The sequence below is a fragment of the Teleopsis dalmanni genome, chromosome 2 (assembly GCF_002237135.1).
Source record: "Teleopsis dalmanni isolate 2A chromosome 2, ASM223713v2, whole genome shotgun sequence".
Lineage (NCBI taxonomy): Eukaryota > Metazoa > Arthropoda > Insecta > Diptera > Diopsidae > Teleopsis > Teleopsis dalmanni.
Window position 1 is genome coordinate 179,121,502 of NC_051847.1, and position 21,527 is coordinate 179,143,028.

Consider the following 21,527-nt stretch of genomic DNA (forward strand, 5'->3'; position numbering starts at 1 on the left):
CTTCGAGAGATATCGTTAGTGTGATAATCTGGGATCGACTGTGAACATTTTCCGCCTTCTGTAGGATTTTTAGTGTGGACTATCCACCGTTATACTACAGGTTTTGTTATTGTTTTCCTCTTGCTTAGTATTTTTCACTATTTTTGTTAAGGTTATAAGGTTCACCTTTTACTAGAGGAGTGTTTCTAGTTAGTACTGTTGATTAGAGTGATATGTGACTGTGCTTAACATCGATTACTACCGATGTAGCGTATATTTTAATTATTTTTAAGTGTACACTTTACGAAAATAAATATTTATAAATTCTTAAGCATTAATTATAGAAAATTATTAGCACTTATATTGTGTATATTATACTTTGAATATGTGATTTTATATTTCTTAGAAATCATTTAAGATCTTTTAATTCTGTGTTAATATTGTTTTTCCTGTAAAATGATGTCATTTCAAAGAACACCCGAAATAATTTTATATGCAATTTAGATACATAATAAAAATTCAAAATAAACAATAATTATTTTATGAATGAAAATTCGGATTAATTCAATAATATTGACTTTCATGTTAATATTAGAAAAACTTTTCCAGTAAGTTTTTTCCTCAAACAAAATTATTAAATTTTCTTAAATTTTACTATAAATTTTATTAAATACATTTAATATTTATTTCAAGACAGCAGGTTTTTGTATTTGTTTTATTTTCGATTTCATGTAATTATTTTATTTATTAATTATTGTCTATTGGCTAAGTGCAATTACTTATCATCCAGTCTTGTCAACACAAGTGCTAAACAGAAATTATTAAAAATAATGAACTAAAGGTGACGTTAATTGCATTTGAAATGGCAAGGGAATTGATTCACTTGGCATCGGAAATTATAATTAATGCAATAAAAAAATTATTTCTAAATTGGAAACTCGATGTCATAATCAATGAGGTAGCATATTTGGTGAATTCTAATTTATTAATTTGATTTTGGAAGTCTAAATGTGTGACGCCACTCACGTTTCCCGGCCATAAGCCTAAGTGCGGTGAGACAATTAAATTGCGTAAATGTGTGACGTAGATATGTTACGTAAATAGATACGAGTAAAATGACTGAAATTGATTTGTAAAGAAATTCGAGCTGTTCACAGATAAATCTGCACATTGTGTATCTTGTTACTAAACATATCTCATATTTATTTTAGTTTTTGGTTGGAATGTATGCCGTGTAGAATTTAATTAAAACAAGGCCAAAGGCTAAGTTCAATTTATTAGGATCAGATTTGCTCAAAGCACTACTATCAGTTACCATTGCTCATATCAAAATGAAATTTTATACATATTTCTACTGGGTATAGTAAATACATTCACAATGATTTGCTGTATAAACATGTCAATCGATCGGATATATTGCACTGTATACTCAGTAATGTAATAGAACTTGACTTTCATTCGTATTGTATTTACTTTGGAAAGTACCTCTTGGTTGCTGGTATAAAAATTAATTAAAGCTGCTCGTTAAGGGATTAAAGGGCACAAATAAATTAATCAAAATAAATTGCAAAGTATTTATGCAATGACCTTTAAAAAAATTTACAAAAAACATATAAAGAATAATACGAGTATTGTCTTAATATATTTTAAAATTATTAAATTTTGAATTTATTTCCCGACCTGTCTTTTTTAATAATGGTTGCTATATATTTTTTATTCGGTCAATTTTTGTTAAAAATAATATTCAATAATATTTTTTTTTATAATATATTCTATATTTCGGCTTCTCTTGTGAATCGTCATCCAGATTAAGAAATATAAAGATAATTAAATTCTCTCCTCCTCATGATGACTCTCAAGGAGTGTCGAAATGTTTAATATATATAAAAGCAAAAAAAAAAATTACACAAACGTTGAATTTTAATTTTAATAAGAAGTAAACTATTGCCGGATATATTTGAAAAATTTTTAAGTTTTATGTTTCTTTTTTTGTGCTTTTTGTATATATATATGAAAACTAGGGGGTTTATCCTTATAAAAATTATAATAGTACGTTGTGTGTGCGAAATTTACTATTTAATAAATATGATAACATTACTGTAAAATCTTATTCTATTTATAACTCTCATCTGGTTCAATTTTATGCAGTTAATAACTGCAAACTGTAACATACTAACTGTATGAATTAATTTAATGTGAACTTTAAACTAACGTTACATTTTAAACATTACATTTTCAATAATTTGAGTGGATTATTGTGTCCAAATATAATATCAAAAATATATTTCGAACAGCAATAAAAATATAATAAGCACTATGTGTGACAATATTACTAACAAATTAAGAATATGAAATGGGTGAACTCATATAGAAACTGATTAAATATGTTTTAAATTTAATGTATGCTTACAAATATTTATATCTATATCTATTGTCTTAAAATTGTGTTTTCTAAAAATTAGTTGAAGAAGGATTACAATGTAATATTGTGGTATAGAGCCTAAATAAAATAAAAATTGTACTGACCAAACTGAAACTTTTGCATGTAAATTTGGTTTAGGAGTGAATAACATAAACAGAAAACTTTTCAAAAAAACTACTTTTCACACGTCAAACAGAATTAAGCAATAAATTTATATCCAAAGTTTTACTAAAGGAAAATGTTATCCTGCTAATGAAAGCGATATCCTTTTATCTTCAATTTGTTGTGGTTAAGTTAAAGTTTTTGCCAAAAGCACGTGTAACTATTTTAGTCAGAGTTTAATATCAAATCAAAAGTTGTTTTTAAAATTAGCAGCAATATCATTTATCTAGATATTTTAGTCATTCATATATGTGCACAACATCTAAAATGCATTTTTAAAATTAATAAATAATTTTGAATTATTATTTAAATTAATTTGAGTTAAAAAACTAAATTTCATAAAAACGTTTTTGAAGCAGTAGTGAACTACAACAACAAAAATTGTTTTTATATTATTTTTTTTAATTAAATGAATTTTTGACTGACCATACAACTGTTTCCAATATTGCCAAATACATATCATCAGTGGTCTTGGATATAATTTTTGTATTTAATTATTTGTAAATAATTTTTTGAGACTACACGTACCGGGAATCGAACACGTGTCCTGTCAAATTTGTAGCTCAGAGTCAGCGCACCGTAACCAACTGATCCAAAACCGTACTTTTAATGTTCGTACATTTCCCTGAAGTCTTGTTACTTTGTTGTGAAATCAGAAATTATATTGGAACGAAATCATAAACCAGCAGTAGATTAATTGAATTAATTAATTATATCTTTATTTTTAATTGTTAAATTTCAATACTATTCTTTTTGTATAGGCATTATTTGTTGCATGATTTATATATTCTTTCTTATATATAGAACTTAATCTAGGAACGTAATACTGATAAAGTCAGTCTAATGTTATTCCACGTGTCGCAAGGATGAGATCAATATTTTGTGAATATAAGTTGCAATTTAACGTCAAGTTTTTGAGACGGAAGTGACTTCTCCAGTTCCTGAAACTAAATTTCTATTAAAAATAACATTATTTATTTAAAAATTCTTAATATAATTTCTTTTATTATTGTTTTTTTTTTGTTGCAGTGGCCTTCAGTAGAAATTTAAAATTATGAAATTAAAAAAGCTTTACAGAATTTTTAATCATTTATTTAAAGGTTTTAAATTCCATAACTGTAGTATCTGGTGTTTCAACACATTACTCGTAGATGATAATCCACGATACAATGAAAATATTTAAAATTAAACCGCATTTTATTTACGTTTGTATTATGAGTTTCACACTTGACATGGCTTATGGTAATTTACGTATAAAATGTTTTAAAGTTTTTGTAAAACAAAAGTGTGAAAATAAAGCAAAAAAATGATAATAAAAATAAAAATCAATTTAATTTAAAACAAAGAAAAATATAAAATATTAAAGTAAGTTTAATGGTCACCTCTGGTCACAAAATTTTTGTTATAAATGTGAGAAATGTTGACATTTTTGTTGACAGTTGAAATACTGATTTAAGCTTTCATTGTTCACACCAATCTACAAAGGACTAACCACCTTTATCCTTTACCATTTCTTTTCTTCAAATTCATTATTTTTATTTTTAAGCATGTCACTTCAACGAAATGCCTTCTGTGTTCCATAGTTTAGTAAAAGTTCATCTTGATTGACAATAGCCATCATCATTTAGATTGCAAACTTAGCTCTTAACTTTCATAAACATTCAGAACAGGCAATAAATTTTACTATAAGTTTCTTAGAGAAAAAAGGGTTCCCTTAATTTGCATAAAATTAAGTTCCTCTGCAAATAACTCCTATAATCAAGAATAGTTTTAAAATAAAAGTGTATGAATGGTTTATTTGATGAAAAGATAATGCCTTTGTTCTAGCTAAAATCTGCAGTAAAATGGCACAAAGGAATAAAATAAAAAGAAAATCAATTAATTATTTTATATATATAAAAGATTTATGCTGGTATATTTTGGAATTTTATTACACAAGTTAAGCTTGTTATATGGTTTGGAGCACAATAAAACTATTGACACTAAAATTATAATAAAAAGAAAAGACTTTCCATATTCTGAAATACTCGCACCAGTACGTGCTGAAATTTTAAGATGGCTTTACTTGTGGATTACTTGTGTGGAATTTTAAGATTGTGCTGGTGTTGACTTGTATTATAGGTCTCTATTCTACCGCCACAATGAGTTGTATTATTATCATTTATCTTTTGCTTGAAATTTATAAAATTCAAAATTTATGACCATTTTAATCTCCTTACTGACCTGTTATTTTCAAGGTGATTTGGAGAAAACCTGTTAATGAATTGATAAATCCTTTCATATTGAACCCTTCAGATTGTCGTTTTTATTCCTAACATAAGTTAAGCTTATGTTAAATTAAAAGCTTTAACAAATGGGCTTTTACGTTTTTAACTATTTCAGTTTCGATAGTTGTCTATTTGATCCAATTAATGAGAAAAATCTTTCTTTTTCCATACGATACTTGCGATTTCTTAATTTTAAGCGATATGCACGGTATCGAAAGCAATTCTATCCGATAAAACCTTTATTTAAACCTTTAAATAAATTTAATTAAAATATTTTTCCAGTATATCGACTATCTTCGATAATCGTCTTCAGGAAAAGTGAATTATTTAAATGTTTTGATTTGCATGCATTCTTGAATCTGGCATCAGAACAAATATATAATTTAAGTCATTTGTATGCAGCTTTTGTGAGATTTTTGAGGTTCTTAAAAATAAAGATTTCAATAAAACTAATTGGTGAATATCAAACATGGAGTTCTCACCCAAACAATATACAGCTGCGAAATTATATATAGCGATATTACAGAGATTCGAATAAAAAATACTTCCAATTCCATGGTGTTTGAAACAATACAAACAATCAGTAAGAACCACCACATAAGACTATCAAATCAACCGAACTCACTTGCACATGAGCTGTTATCAGATATTAACAATTTACGTTGACTAAAAAGATTTTCACCGCCAGATCTGCCAGATACTCGTAGAACACAAAATATGATTTATAAAACTCATTGATATGAAACGTTTATAGACAACCAGATATTTATTTTTTGTTCAAATTTAATATTAAGTGGTGTTTACTACTGAGTGCTATGTCTACATATCCTATTATTTCATTTTTTATCCATAAGTAATACTGAATACTCTTGTTTTAAGATGTCCCCCCTTCAAGTGATTTCTTTTCTAAAGATATTTTTATAATACGTGTATTTCAGATTCAAGTTGATATCTATATCACTTTTACTAATTTTTGTTTCACTAGTAATTTGTGTGTTTGGGAACCCATTAGACACATTGTAAGTGGTTGATAACTTCAATGGTTGGTATAGTTATAGCCTCATATTAAAATCTTTCGCTCTCTAATCTAGTTCCTGAAAGTTTTAGCTCTAAAGAAGGATACCACATAGTACTGCGTTTTGGAAGGAGTGCTATAACTATTAAATTGGAGAACGTATTTTTTAGAAGTACCTCTTCGTAAGAAGTAAGAGAGATATCTCAATTCAGTTAGGATATATCTCTGCTGGTTATGTAAAGAGAAATCAGAAATCTTTTCACTTATAGAAATAAGTAGGTTACGAATGCTAATACACTGGCTGCGAATTGGATCTAAAAAATCAACTTTCCAGATATAAAGATTTTTTGTGGGGTACCTAAGGCCTAAGGCTCCTATGAACTGCGACCAGCTTTATCAACTGTGCACCCCTTTGTTTTAAGATATTTAATATCTCGAGGAATCGAACCAGCTCCTTCAGCGGGAGTTATCGAAGGTTTTCTTCTGTGGCCTAGTGCAATTCAATTGGTGATCAGATGTTCCATAGACTCTTCCTCATCACAGCAGAATCTAAATCCACATAATCTGTGGAGTACTAAAATTTGTATATGTTCTTGTTTACAAATAAATCAGAAGTTTTAAGTTTAAAAATGAATGGAAAAGAATTAACCTTTTATTAGAAAATTATTCTGATGCACTTATGGTATTTTATGGGCACTAATTTTAGTGTTTTGAACTTTTTCAGTTGTGCGGGAACTTTTTAATTTAGACATACTATAAATTACATTAGTGTGATTTGGAGTACGTTATCATTCAACTTCTTTCAAAGTGATTAGTCAGTTTTCATTTAAGCAATGCTGAACATATAGGCATTCATATCTCTTGCTGAGAGACGTACTTATTCTTAGATTAGGTTTCTTATCAGCAGACTTTACAGCACTTGCAGTAAACAGCACAAATTATTTAGAAAACCGAACCTAACAAACTTTTTTATTGAATTAAAACTATGAAATAATACTAATGCAGTATTAGATGTGATACCGCTTATGAAACCAACCATTACTGTAGTTTTTTTTCTTGAATAGTTTATATTTAACAAAGCTAAAAGCTTGCTATGAGGGGAAAATAAGGGAAAAACGAAGTATGTCGGCTACTGGTAGAAATGTGCGTCGCTCGGATACCGGGCTAGTGGCTGGCGACTATACTTTCGAATCTGTCAAGGATTTCATCTACCTTGGCACCGCCGTAACGAATTCAAATGATGTCAGTCTGGAGATCAGACGAAGAATCACCATTGCTAATAGGTGCTACTATGGGCTCAGTAGGCAATTGGGATGTAGAGCTCTCTCTCGACAAACGAAACTTACGCTCTATAGGTCGCTCATCCTCCCTGTGTTTCTGTATGGCGCAGAAGCATGGACGTTATCACAGAATGATGAAGCAGTACTGGGAGTGTTCGAGAGATAAGTTCTTCGTAAGATCTTTGGTCCTCTACGAGTTGGCGACGACTACCGCATTAGAATCAACCACGAGCTGTACGAGCTTTATTGATATAATTCAGGTCATTAACACCCAGCGGCTTCGCTGTCTTGGTCATGTCGTAAGAATGGATGAAGACGCTTCGGCGAAAAAGGTGTTTGAAGCAGTAGTTGACGGAAGAAGACGTGGAGGTAGACCGTGTCTCCGGTGGAGTGATCAAGTTGAGGGAGCACTAACTGGACTTGATATACGAGAATGGAGAAGGCGCGCACGCAGCAGAGGTGCCTGGGGAGACATGCTGCGTCAGGCCGAAACTCGGTAACGGGTTGTTATGGCCACATAAGTATGCAGGTAAAAGCTTGCTATCTACTCAGTCGGTTAAGTACTATAAATAGGTCTTGGTTACTCATGTAGTTTACTGTGACTGATATAAGAAATATATAAAATATAAGAAATATAAAAAGTTTTCATCACTAATGTAATACTTTTAAATTTCCTTTCCTTTTTTACTTAATATCTCAGCTTAAAGGGTAGATGCATTCTCTGTTGACTGTCTTTTATATTATTTCAATGGTATTTTGCTTGATGTATTGCAGTAATCAGGCTTAAAGTGTGATAATTTTTTTTTTCAATGAAAATGTAGTTGTATGTATCTTTACCCTAAAGTTGTAAAGGACATGAAAATTATTTAAGGAATTTTACTGTTCGGTATGGAATTTTGTTATTTTATAAGAATACACCGCAGGTTTGGAATGTAATAATATTGTCACATAATAAATTCGAAAATGTTCTGTTCTTGGTATTTTCCGCATGACCGCTGCAAATTGACATTTGAGAGCAGTGTGGGTATTGTCAGATAAGGTAACATTTATTATATTTATATACTTAAAAAAATATTTTAGCAATTTTTTAATATTAAACATATTATATTATTTCTAAGAAATTTTAAATATTACTCGTATCACATGTTATAATTCGATAGGATATATTAATATAATAATGGGATTGAATCATTCGGCCAAAATTTAATATGTTTGGAGTTTGGTTATGAAGCATTAGATTATAAAAGCATATTTTTAAAATATTTTTAAATGAATAAAATTATAAAAAAAATATAAATATTAGGAATTCTCCTGATGAAAGCAAAAGCGAATCTGCCGAAGCACGTGTAAAGATACACAAACATAACATTCCAAAAAAAAGTATAAAATATCAAAAAACAAAAACTGTATTTAAAACATTTTTGCAGTTTTGCGATTTAAAATTTAAAACGAAATTAAATATAAAAAGCAGTTTTAATAAATATTTTCTCATGTGTTTCATGAAAATAAAGTTTTTCCAAATTAATGTGTTTTTGCGACGATCCACCTACTAATGCATCTCCATATTGGCTGAAATGAAGAGTTATGTGGATGTAAACCGAAACAAATATTTTTTTTTTCTGAAATAATAATTATTTGTTAAATAATTAGTAATAATATAAAAAAACAAAACTTTCCAGTAGCTAGTTGCAGAATTATAGAAAGAATATAATTCCTACAAGAAATTTATCTTTTATTATTATTTCTTATTTTACATAGGATATTATTATTATTGTTTGGGAATGTGGCACTGCGACCGTCGGGTCTATTGTGTCTCCTTCTGGGTTTAGAGTAGGTCTCTAAGCTCTGTTGCGTCAATAAAATTTAGTATAGAACCTACTTAACAGATTTTTATTGCCTCTTCCGTAAGAATATACATTCCCAGAAGCTTATTCCGTATGTGCATTAGTGCAGGGCATACTTTACACAGTATATAATTTATTTGTGATTTATACTTTATACGGAATAGAAAAAAAAATTATAGTCATTTAAGTGACAAATAAGTAAGAAATAAGAAATATATCATTTAGAATTTGTTGTAGTAAAAAAAATCATATGTCCTTATTTACAATCTAAATTTAGAAATTCATTATATATAATTCAATTTCGAAAATTTGATAAAAATATTTTTATTAGCATATAAGTGTATTTCTTTGAAACTAAAAATTGAATTTCTAACGCCCAAACAGATCAAATTTAATATAATCGTTTCAAGGATGATATCAACTTTGGCACGTGTACACTTAGCTTAAGAAGAAGGCAGTTAAAGTCCTTAAAGCAAAAGTTACAAATTTAGTTAAATTATTTATGAAGTACCTATTTTAAAACTTCAAAGCAAAGAGAAGTGGAAAAATAAAAATGTGTGACAGCCCTTAAACAAGATTAATAGGATTTCTTATTACACATTAGCACTGCAAGGATGACTCAAATTTACCAACAAATTTCTAAATTTTGCCAAAGTATTGCGGCACTAAAAAAGGAACTGGACTGTAAGAGGTTTGAGATAATTACATATTGTTCTAGCACGAATAAACCGAAAATTAAGTGCTTGAAATGCTGGTACTTAAAGTTGTTGCCAGGATACTCTATGTTATCAGTGTAATAACAACATCCTGTTGACGGACATAGAAGCAAGTGAGCGAAACAGGACATTAAAGCGGTTGTAATTTTAGCTTAGGATAACAAAAATAAATTTTGTTTTTGTAGTTACAGGAAAAGCAAATTAAACTGAATTTAACTGCCTTAAATACCAAAGTGTCCAGCACACTTAAATTTAATTTATATATTAGGCTTACATTACTAATGGGTTGTATCAAATACAGAAATAAGAGTAAGATATCACTCAAAACAAAGATGTGAAATATGATTTAATCAATTATGCATATAAAAGATATAATTTTTTCAAGATATTTTAAAGTAAAAAATTCATAAAAAACATAACATTATTTCTTGAAATTTTTTTCAAGGGATTTATCAAAAATATATGTCAAAAATATTTTCTACCTGACACACTTTTCAAGGTATCTTTAAGAAAAAATACACTGAAATTTTTACTCATCTGATATATTTTTATCTTCAATGCAACGACCAGAAGCAAAATTACTTGCAGAAAACGACGTTTAAACTTTTTCATCTTTCTTAAGTTACATTAAATCGATGAAGCAGACAAGAATAACGAAAATAAAAAAGAATATCTGAGTACAGGTGAAGGACAAGGTGAAGTTGTTTTTAAATTGCGTAAAATTGCTGACAAGCAATGCAGATCCTTGTATCAACATAAAGATGAAGATTAAATAATATTTACACAATTGAAATATTTATATAGATGTTAGTAAATACTTTAACTGACTGTATCAAAATAGGTCAAAATATGACTATTTACGATATGAAGGAGTTATTTAGCTAAATATTTAGTGTTTAATGTTAGCTAACTAGTAATGTTGGGGACCTGGCTAAGTTTATAGAACTGTCAGGTTGGTTTTCCTTTACCTAAGAGGGGAGTCGTTACCTTTATTGGCCATCATTTGAGCTCAAGTGGGCTTTGTGGAAACAAGGTCGCCACTTCAACCTAGCTACTACCTACCTAACTAGTAAGTAATATGAGAGATGTTACTTAAATGTTTGAAATTAAGAAGTTTAAGATTAAATAAGTATACATTTAGACGAAATGAAATATTTTTGTAACTACGAAAGACTTTTGAATGTTGATGGAACTGTGTACTAAAAGCTGGTGAGATTAACTTTTGTGTGAACAAACGTACACTCGAGAGGGTTATTCGTTTTCAAATTGAAATATCTTAAGTTTCAGCTGTTATGTCGACTTAGTATTTTTAGCAGCTTACTAAAATAATATTTTTCACAATTTTTTAAAACTAACACAAAACCGTTTTTGTTTTTGTTGTATCAATTTACTACCATTCAAAAAACCTGTTTCTTAAAACAAAAGATTCTTTCGTTATATGTTAACTGACATTAAAAGTTAGATTTAATTTTTAAATAATGGAAAAAATAGAAAATTTGTTTTTTGCACCAAAATCACAAATTTTTTTGGACCTGACCCATGACTACTATCCTACAAATACAGATAAATAAATCAAAAACATAAATATTTAGACGACTATGTTTTCCAATTTGTTAAGGATATCATTTACCTTGGCACTGCCGTAACAAACAACACACTGATGTGAACCTGGTGATCAGACGAAGAATACTGCTATAGCGTATAAAGGGTGTACAGCTTCCTCTCTTGACAAACAAAATTTAGAGATTATTTGATTATTTATTTTGGATACATGACCGTCACTTCAATCTATCTATCTAATACAGACATTCTTGATAATTGAGAACAAATACGCTTATCGGACACAAAAAACAGAGTGACACCTAAAACATCGCAATTTATCGGTAAGATTTTTTTTTATTTTAAAGTAGTTAGAAAATAGCAATAAGTTGAGGTGCTTCAAACTTAACTGAATAGAACACATTAGCCATTCCAATGATGACCGAAAACTCAGCTGTTGTGGATATCTAAATATCAGAAGGTAATGGGATCACCCGGCCCAGCAATGTGCTTCTTGATCAGATCAAAGTAATACCTATACGGAATAGTATCAAGTATCAATACGGATTTGATCAGAAGTCTCATTTATCTTCAAGTAGAACCAAAATTCTCTCTCCTCATAAAACTATTGCTTTTAGATGGTAATGCAGGTCATGCAGACCAGTTAGATAACCTGCTCATTATTGACATCAATATTGTTAGATGCTTCACTGATGTGCTGTTCCAATAAACATAAAAATTTGTGCTTTTGAAGTATCAGTTCGTCATGATATCGGTACAAGCCTCTTGGGTATATTGAATATTTTTTTGAATTTTATGCAATATTTATATTCAATTATTCACAAAAGGAAGCTAGTATTTTGGGTGGATGATTACAAATTTTTGAACCATGATGATACACTATGACACACTACATTGATATAAACATTGTATTGGACTAATTTAGTATCGTGCGATTTATGTTTTTTTTTCTTAAACTTAAAAGACAGCTCTGAGGATACCGTCTCGCAACGTTTAAGGAGAGAAAAATTGTAACACAGAATGTTTTGACGGCCATTCCAAAAATCGACTTATATGATTATTTTCATGATTGGAAAAAAAACGTTCGTATAAGTCTATTATATTGAAAAAAAAAATACTTTGAAGAAAATAAGATTAATAAAAATTAATAAAGATTTTAAAAGTTACAGATAATTTATTTTTTTGTTTTGCGCACAGTGTTATGATTTTTACTATGGAAAATTCTTGTTGTACGCGATTTTTTGACCAAAGTCTACGGAAGATTGGGTTAAGCGTTGGCATATGTGCATCGCTTCGGAAGGAGCATATTTTGAAGGAGGTAAAATAAATTTGCAATAAAATTAAAATTTGTATGTTTTATTTACAAAATGCGAGTACTTTTTGAGCAGAAGATATTTTCTTAACTACTTTAAAATAAAAACATATAAATTCCAACTATATATAACTCAAAAATGTACCAAATGAGATTTGTTTAATCTTCAAGGATGATGAAACTTCTCAAAATATTTTCTTAGAAATGTGAGATGAAGACTTCTTAACAGAAAAATTTAAATTAACATCCGTAATTAAGGACAAAAACCAATTGAACTATAATTGGAAAATATAAATTGTATTTTCTATTATCTATTATATTGCATTACATCTTGAGTCTTCTAACGTTATTAAATGTGTTGTAAAATGATTCGATTTGAATTTGTTACTGAATTAGAATTCTTCGAAAAGAGAAATTTTACATCTGAATTACAAAAGCAGCAATCAAATTCAAATGCTCAGCATTTTCCATTCTATAATCAAATAATTTGTTAGTGTAAACTGCATTAAAGATAAATCTTAAAAGTCAAGTGGTAAATCTGTAGCTTTGGTAAAATTATTTCATCTTCCGAACTGTTAAAAGCAGAAACAAATTTATTGCTATTTTTGCAGCTAACAAAACCCACAATTAGAATGGCAAAAAAAGATACAAAAAAAAAAATACTTCAGCCTTTTGGCATTTTGTAATTAATTTGGAATTTTAATGAAAGTATGTAAGATTTTCGTAATATCGCCGGCTTTGTTAGTCTTTCCATGACATATTTTAAGTTGCTCTGCAATCATAGCCACTTGCTTCTGTTTGATGTTTCATTTATGTTATTTTTCCATATCGCCCGTTTATTGTGCGAAGGACTTCTCCGCAACTCAACATTTTCATTAATATCCTTAGTTGAAAATATGTATAATACCAGAGCAGGTTGACTTTGACTTGTAGTTTCCTAATTAACATTTTTCCAATGCATAAATTATCAAGAGGCGTAGCTCTAACTTACGCCTCTTGCAATGCAGACTTCTGTAAATTTTAATTAACATCACTTTCAAATGAATGAATTTTGACATCTCATAAACTCATAAAAAACTTAAACCTCTGCACAAACTTAATTATTTCTTCAATGAGAAGAGTTTTTTTAAATAAGTCTATAAATACAAAGCACCGAAAGTAGGCAATTCAGAAAAAAAAATTAAATTCAAGGATAATAAATAAATAGGATATCCTGCGTTACCCAGGATTTGTTGAAAATGTCTCTTAAGAAATTACTTAGGACTCCGTGCACGTGTTGTTTTTAGAAATTAGTATATGGTTTTATCTTGATTTTTGGTCCTTTGTCTACGTTTATCAAGGACAATTTTTTTGGTTACTCAGCTTATTTCAAATCTGTTATTTATGAATACTTGAAAAAAATATATTTCTTTTAAAGAAATGAGTTAATAAGTAAGACGTATCCAAGCAACAAGACTGTTAAATGTTTAAGTTTTTGTTGGTTTGCGCTATAAATACTGTTTATATGAGTATCCAATAAACAGAAAATAACAAAAATATATAGGATTACGGGAATCTTTTAGTTTAGGGAGTGTAAATATTTTTATTTTGTATTGAAAATCTGAATAACTTTTACGACACAATTACACGTCACAACTATGGTATATTTATAAGCATTTTCTTCTCTTTAGTAATATGCAGTTATTAATATAAGCCATGTAAAAACTAATTGTAAAAAATACAAAAATAGTTAAAAGGCATTGGAATCTAAATACTAAACTATGGAGTTATTCAGTATCTGTATAGTATTGTATCGAGCTACAAAGGATAATGTAAAAAAGGTGAAATGTTTAACATCTCAACTCGCTTTTTAAACTTAAACTCGGTAAACTTGTAATAATAACTATAAAATTATTTCTTGAAACTATATCTGAAACATACTATGTACACTAACACTCTATAACCAAGTTATAGAATTAAGAGAGCATATCTGAATATTTCTTGTATTTTTAAATGGTAATTAATTGATAAATCAACTTAAAAGAATATATAAAACTAATCACTTTATAGAGTTAGCTTTAGTTTTGTCGAATCTTTTTTATTCTACACTTAGAAGTATTAAATACCAAGTATTTTCTTGGTGTAGAATATAGATGATATATTTTAAAAACTTATAAAGCCTTGAAATTTGAATTTTGAATTTTATAAAACAACAATAGGCGTTTTCTTTTGTAAGCAAATCACAAAAGAACAACCGCTTAATTTAAAAATAACATATGAAACAACAACACTGCTCGCTTATTTAGTCCAACCTTTTTGAAACCGCCTAACTAATAAGCAGCTCAAATTGCATGGTTGCCAAGACTAAAAACTCGTCTGTTGTTGCAGTACGTATGAAATTTTCAGTTCACTGTCAACGAATGATTTCGTTAATTTTTCGTATTTCGTGTTATCATTGTTTGTAACAAATACATTATTTTTTTTATTTATTATTTTACTGTTAAAAGGCATGAAAATTCATATTTTAATCATAATGTAAAAAGAAAAACATTCTTACCAATAATTGGACAGAATTATTATTCATTTTTGAAATTTTAACATTAAATTTTATTACGCGTTTTGCATATGTAAGCTTAACAAATTTTCCGTTTTGTCTAGAGTTGCCATCGAAAGTAGTGCTTATATTATTTGTTCTTTTGCAACATGCTTACAAAAGAAAAGGACTAATATACTTTCAGGCATCGATTAAAATGGTTTTTAACTTATGCGTAAAAAATGGGAATGCATTGTATCAGAACATTATCGCCTTACGATTCCATATTTACAATTGTTCCAATAACACCAGTCCAATAACATTAGTCCAATAACACCAGGCATCAGTCCTTTGACAGCTAATTTAGTTTTATTACGCAGCTTAAGTAGATTCATAGTGCTCAAAAGAAATATTTAAAAAAATTGAAGAGGGCTCCTTTATGAGGCGCTATGCTCCTCCTTTAACTCCTAGTTAATAGTAAGTTATTAATTGGAGTATACCATGAATGAAATCAAGGTATATTAAATTGATCTAATTAAATGGAAAATTTATTTAAGGATTGTAGTTAAATTTAACACATTTGATTTGCATTCAAAAAATATTATTTTATGTAATCTATCTTATAAGAATATGAAGTGATATATACATCTATAATACCTTAAGGGACAAATTAGTGAATTCGGGACTTTTATGGCGTTTTCGTTGTCAAATTCTGAGAGTTCTTCAACATCTTTGAAGAATAATTTGATAATAATTGCAGCTTGTCTTCTTGTTAAGACTGAGGATCTGCTCAAAAAAAGTGAGGTTGATTGATTTGAATACAAGTTCTTATAAGGACAACTTTGACGTTTGATTGTATAAAACTGTAATCATTAGTCATAATATTTACAGTCATAATCATCATATTTGCAGTCATAATCGTTAACTAAGAGGTACGAAGAGGTAAAAAATTAAAAGGAGTTGATATACATATGTTACAGTATTTTAGTACTCAAAAGTTAATCTAATTTAACTGCAGTTTCAATAAAAACATGCGTATGGTTTTATTTCTATACATCTTAAGTAATTTAAATAAAAAATAATATTCTGAACTCTCTGACATTATATTTATTTCACCCATTAATAAGCAGTAATTTATGTCGTTATTATCTGTAAATTCACACATAATCAATAATTTTGTATAATTAATTCAGTTTATTTTATGATTTTGTGATAGTAGCGTTATATACGCGTAGGTCGCCGTAGTGTTTATATATAAAAATATTTATCTTGTAATTTTTTTTGTAATTAGAACATAATGAATACACATAAATTATTTCCTCGATAAAAGGACTGAATTAATGGAATTAACTCTAATAAATTTTCTGCTGTTGGACTTGTTAATTTTCTGTTTACAATGTTTATTAACACAGCAGCAGGAGAGCAATTTATCAAAGAGTTAATGTGCGAACCAATAAATAATTCCGTGAATTAGAATTTTTTTTCAAATTTTATATATTTAGAATTTTCATTTTTAATTCAATGGAAAAAATTTACTTAATATCCCAATATTATATGCAGAGAATATAAATTAAATTCCTTAATCATGAAATATTTAAAAATATTTGAAGAAAGATTTAATTGCAGAATAATTAATTAAAGAGGTTTTTTCGAACAGTAGTGAACTACAACAACAAAAATTTTATTTTTTATTTTATTTTAATTAATTGAATTTTTGGCTGACCATACAGCTGTTTCGAGTATTGCCAAATAACCATCCATCAGTGGTCTTGGAAATAATTCTTGTATTTAATTATTCGTAAACGATTATTTTTGAGACTGTAAGTACCAGGAATCGAACTCGGGTCCTGCCAATTGTGAAGCTCAGAATCAGCGCACCTTAACCAACTGATCCAAAGCCGTATTTGACTTTTTATGTTCACATATTTTTCTGGAGTTTTGTTACTTTTGCTAGGAAAAAATTAATTGTTATTGTAAAAATTAATTCGTTTAGATTTCTTTTTATAGTATATTGAATTTTATTTTAATTAATTATTGAATTTAATTATTGGGATTAGCCTTAGTTGAATTTTATAAGACTATTTACTGAAGTATAAATAAAAAGAATTTGATTTAATATCTATATATATTCTAATGTCAGATTGGTTTACTACCTGACTTGAACCCAATAATAGAGTAAACTATTTCTTATTATTTGCTATACATAATGTATTATATTTTGAAATAAATGATACCTACATCACTACTAATAAATGTCCCACCTCCCGATCATAATGAAGTTAAAACAGCTATAATTCGGCTCAAATATAACAAAGCTGCAGCGCCGATGGTTTACCGGCTGAGCTGTTTAAAACTGCAACGATTGGAATGTAAGTATGCTTTTCCCAATCTACAAAAAAGGTTATTCTGCAAACTGCGCCAATTATCGTGGTATCAGTCTTTTATATATCACGTGCTTAATGAAAGATTAATGCCAATCCTTCACCAACTGATTGGATCTGTCAAATCCAGCTAATCCAAAGGCTAGATATTCACAGTGCGTCAAGTCCTGGAGAAATCCCAATAAAAACAAATCGACACACACCAGTTATTGTAAATTTCAAATCCGTTTTTGACACTATGACTAAAAGCACTTCCTATGCCGCTATGTCTGAATTTGGTACTCTAGAAAAACCTATACGGCTATGTCAAATGATGTTGAGCAACACACTAGCTCTGTTAGAATCGTAAAGAACTTCTCCAAGCCGATTTAAACCGCGTTGGCACAATATTCTTGAAAAGTGTAATGCTTCTTGCGTAAGTCGATGATATTGATATTGGTCCGAATACCGGCGCCATCAGTGTGGCCTTTTCCAACTTAGAAAATCAAACGAAGTAAATGGGTCTTGTGGTAAATATGGACAAAACAAAGTACTTTCTGCAAATAAACAAATCTTCTGTCCACACCCAACTGTAGCTTTTAAAAATTTCAAACTACTGTTGCATATTTCAACTAATATCAATAGTAAATAAAAAGTAAATAGATTTAATTATATACATCAATTAATATTTCAATAGATTGATTTTCTGTATTGAAATGCATTTCTGACAAAAGTAACAATTATTTAATCAAGTATTTTAAGGCTTCTAAGCTCGTATTTATGTATCCATACCAACATAAGTACAATATACATATATATACGTTTTGTCAAACATATGCCTATAGACTATAGTATCTAGGACGTTTGTCGAAAACAAAAAATAACATAATTTATCACTCCTGAAACGAAGAAAAGCTATACATTTTGAGCTCATTTGATTGAGTAGTAATTCCTGTTTGTTGACATCCAACGACAATGTCTTATACAATAAAATAAAAAGAACAATATTCTATTTATTTAAATATGTATTGACTTGTATTTTGCAGATACAAAATTGAAAGCTCGTGGCAGCTGAGATGTACTTTATGAACTGTTTTTCAGGTTCAGTGATAAAAGACATACGTCAAGACCCGCAACGCTAGCGTATGACAAGGACCTTGAATGACTTACGTTATCTGCGCTAAAACAGCATGTAAAAGGGTATCGAATTAAATGGCGTGAAAAATATTTAAATGCTACATTAAATTTAAGCTTGATTTTATATCTGATTTATGCCAAATGTGTTATAAACAAACTTAATTTAATATATATAAAAATGAAATAAACATGACTGTATTTTTTATTTTTGTTTTGATTTAAATTTTATAGAAAATTCAAAATAATATTTTTGCATAGAAAATTGAATAATATTTGTTAAAAGAATATTCGCATATTTCACAGTTAAATCATATTTTGTATTTATTTATGTTTATTTATTCAATTTATAATTTATAAGTATTTATATAAGGTTATGTAGTTGCACATTTAAAATCACATTTACATATTACAAATTTATATTACAAGTTTAGAAATTAAATGTTTGATAAATAACATAAATTAGCATTTATTTAAGTTAAGTTTATACTAAAATAAGTGCTTAATGCATAAATGTGTTAATAATTGAAATAAAAAAAAATAGTACATCAATTTATAATAAAACTCTGTAAATAAAACTCTTTAAAGTAGGTTCTGTACTACTTTTTATTAACGCAACAGGGTTTAAAGATCTACTCTAAGCCCAAAAGGGACAACAATAGACCCGTTGGTCGCAGTGCCACATCCCCTAACAATAATAATAATGTTTAAGTTTGAAAATATTTATATATTTGCTGCTTACAATAAACACATTATAACAAATAAGATGCAAAAAAGGTAGGAGCAAAATATTACGCCTTCATCTATCCTTTTTCGGTAATAGTACTAAAATGGGAGTGGCGACTTTTCACAATAAAGTCAAATTAATACTACGGATAGTGACTTGTTGTTCGGATCCGCGTTGTCTTAACCCGGTGTTGATTCAAACACCGGATGAAGTAGATTACCCCAATAGGTATATGGACCCAAATAGTAGACGCACAGACAACATCGAAAAAAACTGGAAGAGTCCTTCATATTTAAGTAAAAATGTACTAACCAAATAAATCTATGAACTTAACTATGTAATTAATTTTGAAAGAAGAAAGTTTTATCAGGTCAGTGAGTAGGTAAGTAACAAATGTATAAAATCTGCGAACGATGATATAAAGATAAGAAGAGGTGATGTTTGCCATAGTGGGCTATTTTGCAGATCTTCTGTAAAACTACGATAAAGAGGGAATTCATAAATTGAAGAATTTATAGTCCAATAATAGTATAGGTCAATAAGTTTAACTCTAAAATTGTAAATGACACGAAGCGCTCATATAATATGAAATATTCAAATAGTTTAATGGTTCTAGCATTCTAACTATTGGTTGCAGAACAAAAATAAGAAGTATTGAAATCATTTCAGCTACTCTATTCTGCTTCGAACACTATGTAATTAGTTCTATAACTTGAATAGCACTAATACATGCTAATATATGCAGTTCTTTAATTTGTTTTTAAATAAAGTGCTTTTAAATTTTTTGAAATTAATAACTAATCATTTTTTGTTATTAACATATTGATTACTCCAGTTCAGACGTATGTCTAGAGAGTATAGATGCATAAACAGGATGGATGTATTTACTAAGACTAGAAGTCTAATATTCTTATAAGAAAAATTAGGAAATGGTAGGTAAATATGGCTTCTGGCATGTGTTTGTTAAAAAGAGTATCACTGCTGCCTTTATTCATTGTGTTACTCATTCAAAGTCCTTTACCTTACGCTATCTTTTTCGGGTCAAAATTGCTGTTTTTAGTTCGCAATGGTATTTCCCTCGATTTTTGGTGTTTACCTGGCAAATTTCCATTAATTTTCCATTTAATGAAAGCTTTCTCATCATTTTACCTTGATTAAGCCTTGTACAAATTTACTTTCTGAAGTGCATTTCATCACTTATTCATTAAGTGCAGCTTGAACCATTATGTTACTTATCGGAAACAAACACAAATCTCATTCTTTTGAAATGCAGTTGAAAAGGCAATGCATTGCAATGATTCTGTAGGGAGCAATACAAATTCCATATTGTATAGTAAGTATCATAATCACAAAAGTTTGTTTATTAAAATTTAGATGGAGTGAACGCTAAAGCAAAGTTATTAAAAAAAATGTTTCGAAAATCCCAGAACTGGGATGTTATTTATTTTTGTAAACATTGTTCATTCCCCATTTTGTTTTCAATATTTGATATGCTTCCACCTCTTCAGAAATGTATTACCTACCAATCATAACTAAAAGTACAACACCATTCATTACGAAAAATCAATATGCGGTTTTGTGCTAATAACGTAGAGAATGAATAACCACAGGACAACTTTCCTTTGCATTCACGTCGGTGTTAATAATTTTGTTTCCAAAAATCAAAATTGCAATCGGTTTCGGCTTTGGAAGTGCAGTCCATGCAAAAATACAAATGAATTTACCAAAAACATTTTCATTTCATATTTATTTTTTGAGCTTTGCAATGAGTTTATAAATTTATTCGTTTGAAATACCCGTAATAAAGAGAAACGGTTTTAATTAAATCAAATTTAGAAAGTACTTATTACAAACGGATTCATATGAAATGGAAATACTGTGACAATTGTTATTAAAATCGCATATAGCGCTTAAATATTACATGATTTTAACAGGTTATATAATTGTTATTAGTTCCACCAAAAATTTGTCCATATATACAATATATTTAATAATTTTTCACTTTAATAAAACCGTGATAAACTACATATTACATATATATTTATTTGTTGTTTTTATTTTCTGTAGAATTTAAGACTTCTCAATTGTTAAAATATCTATCTGATATCACTAATATAGACACTAAAGACATTTCTCGATTCATTAAAGCTATAGAGTGGTATTCCAAATTAAAATTGTGTTGCCTTGAAAATGTTACTGTGCCCTCATATGCATACTGTAGTGTCACAATAATGTTT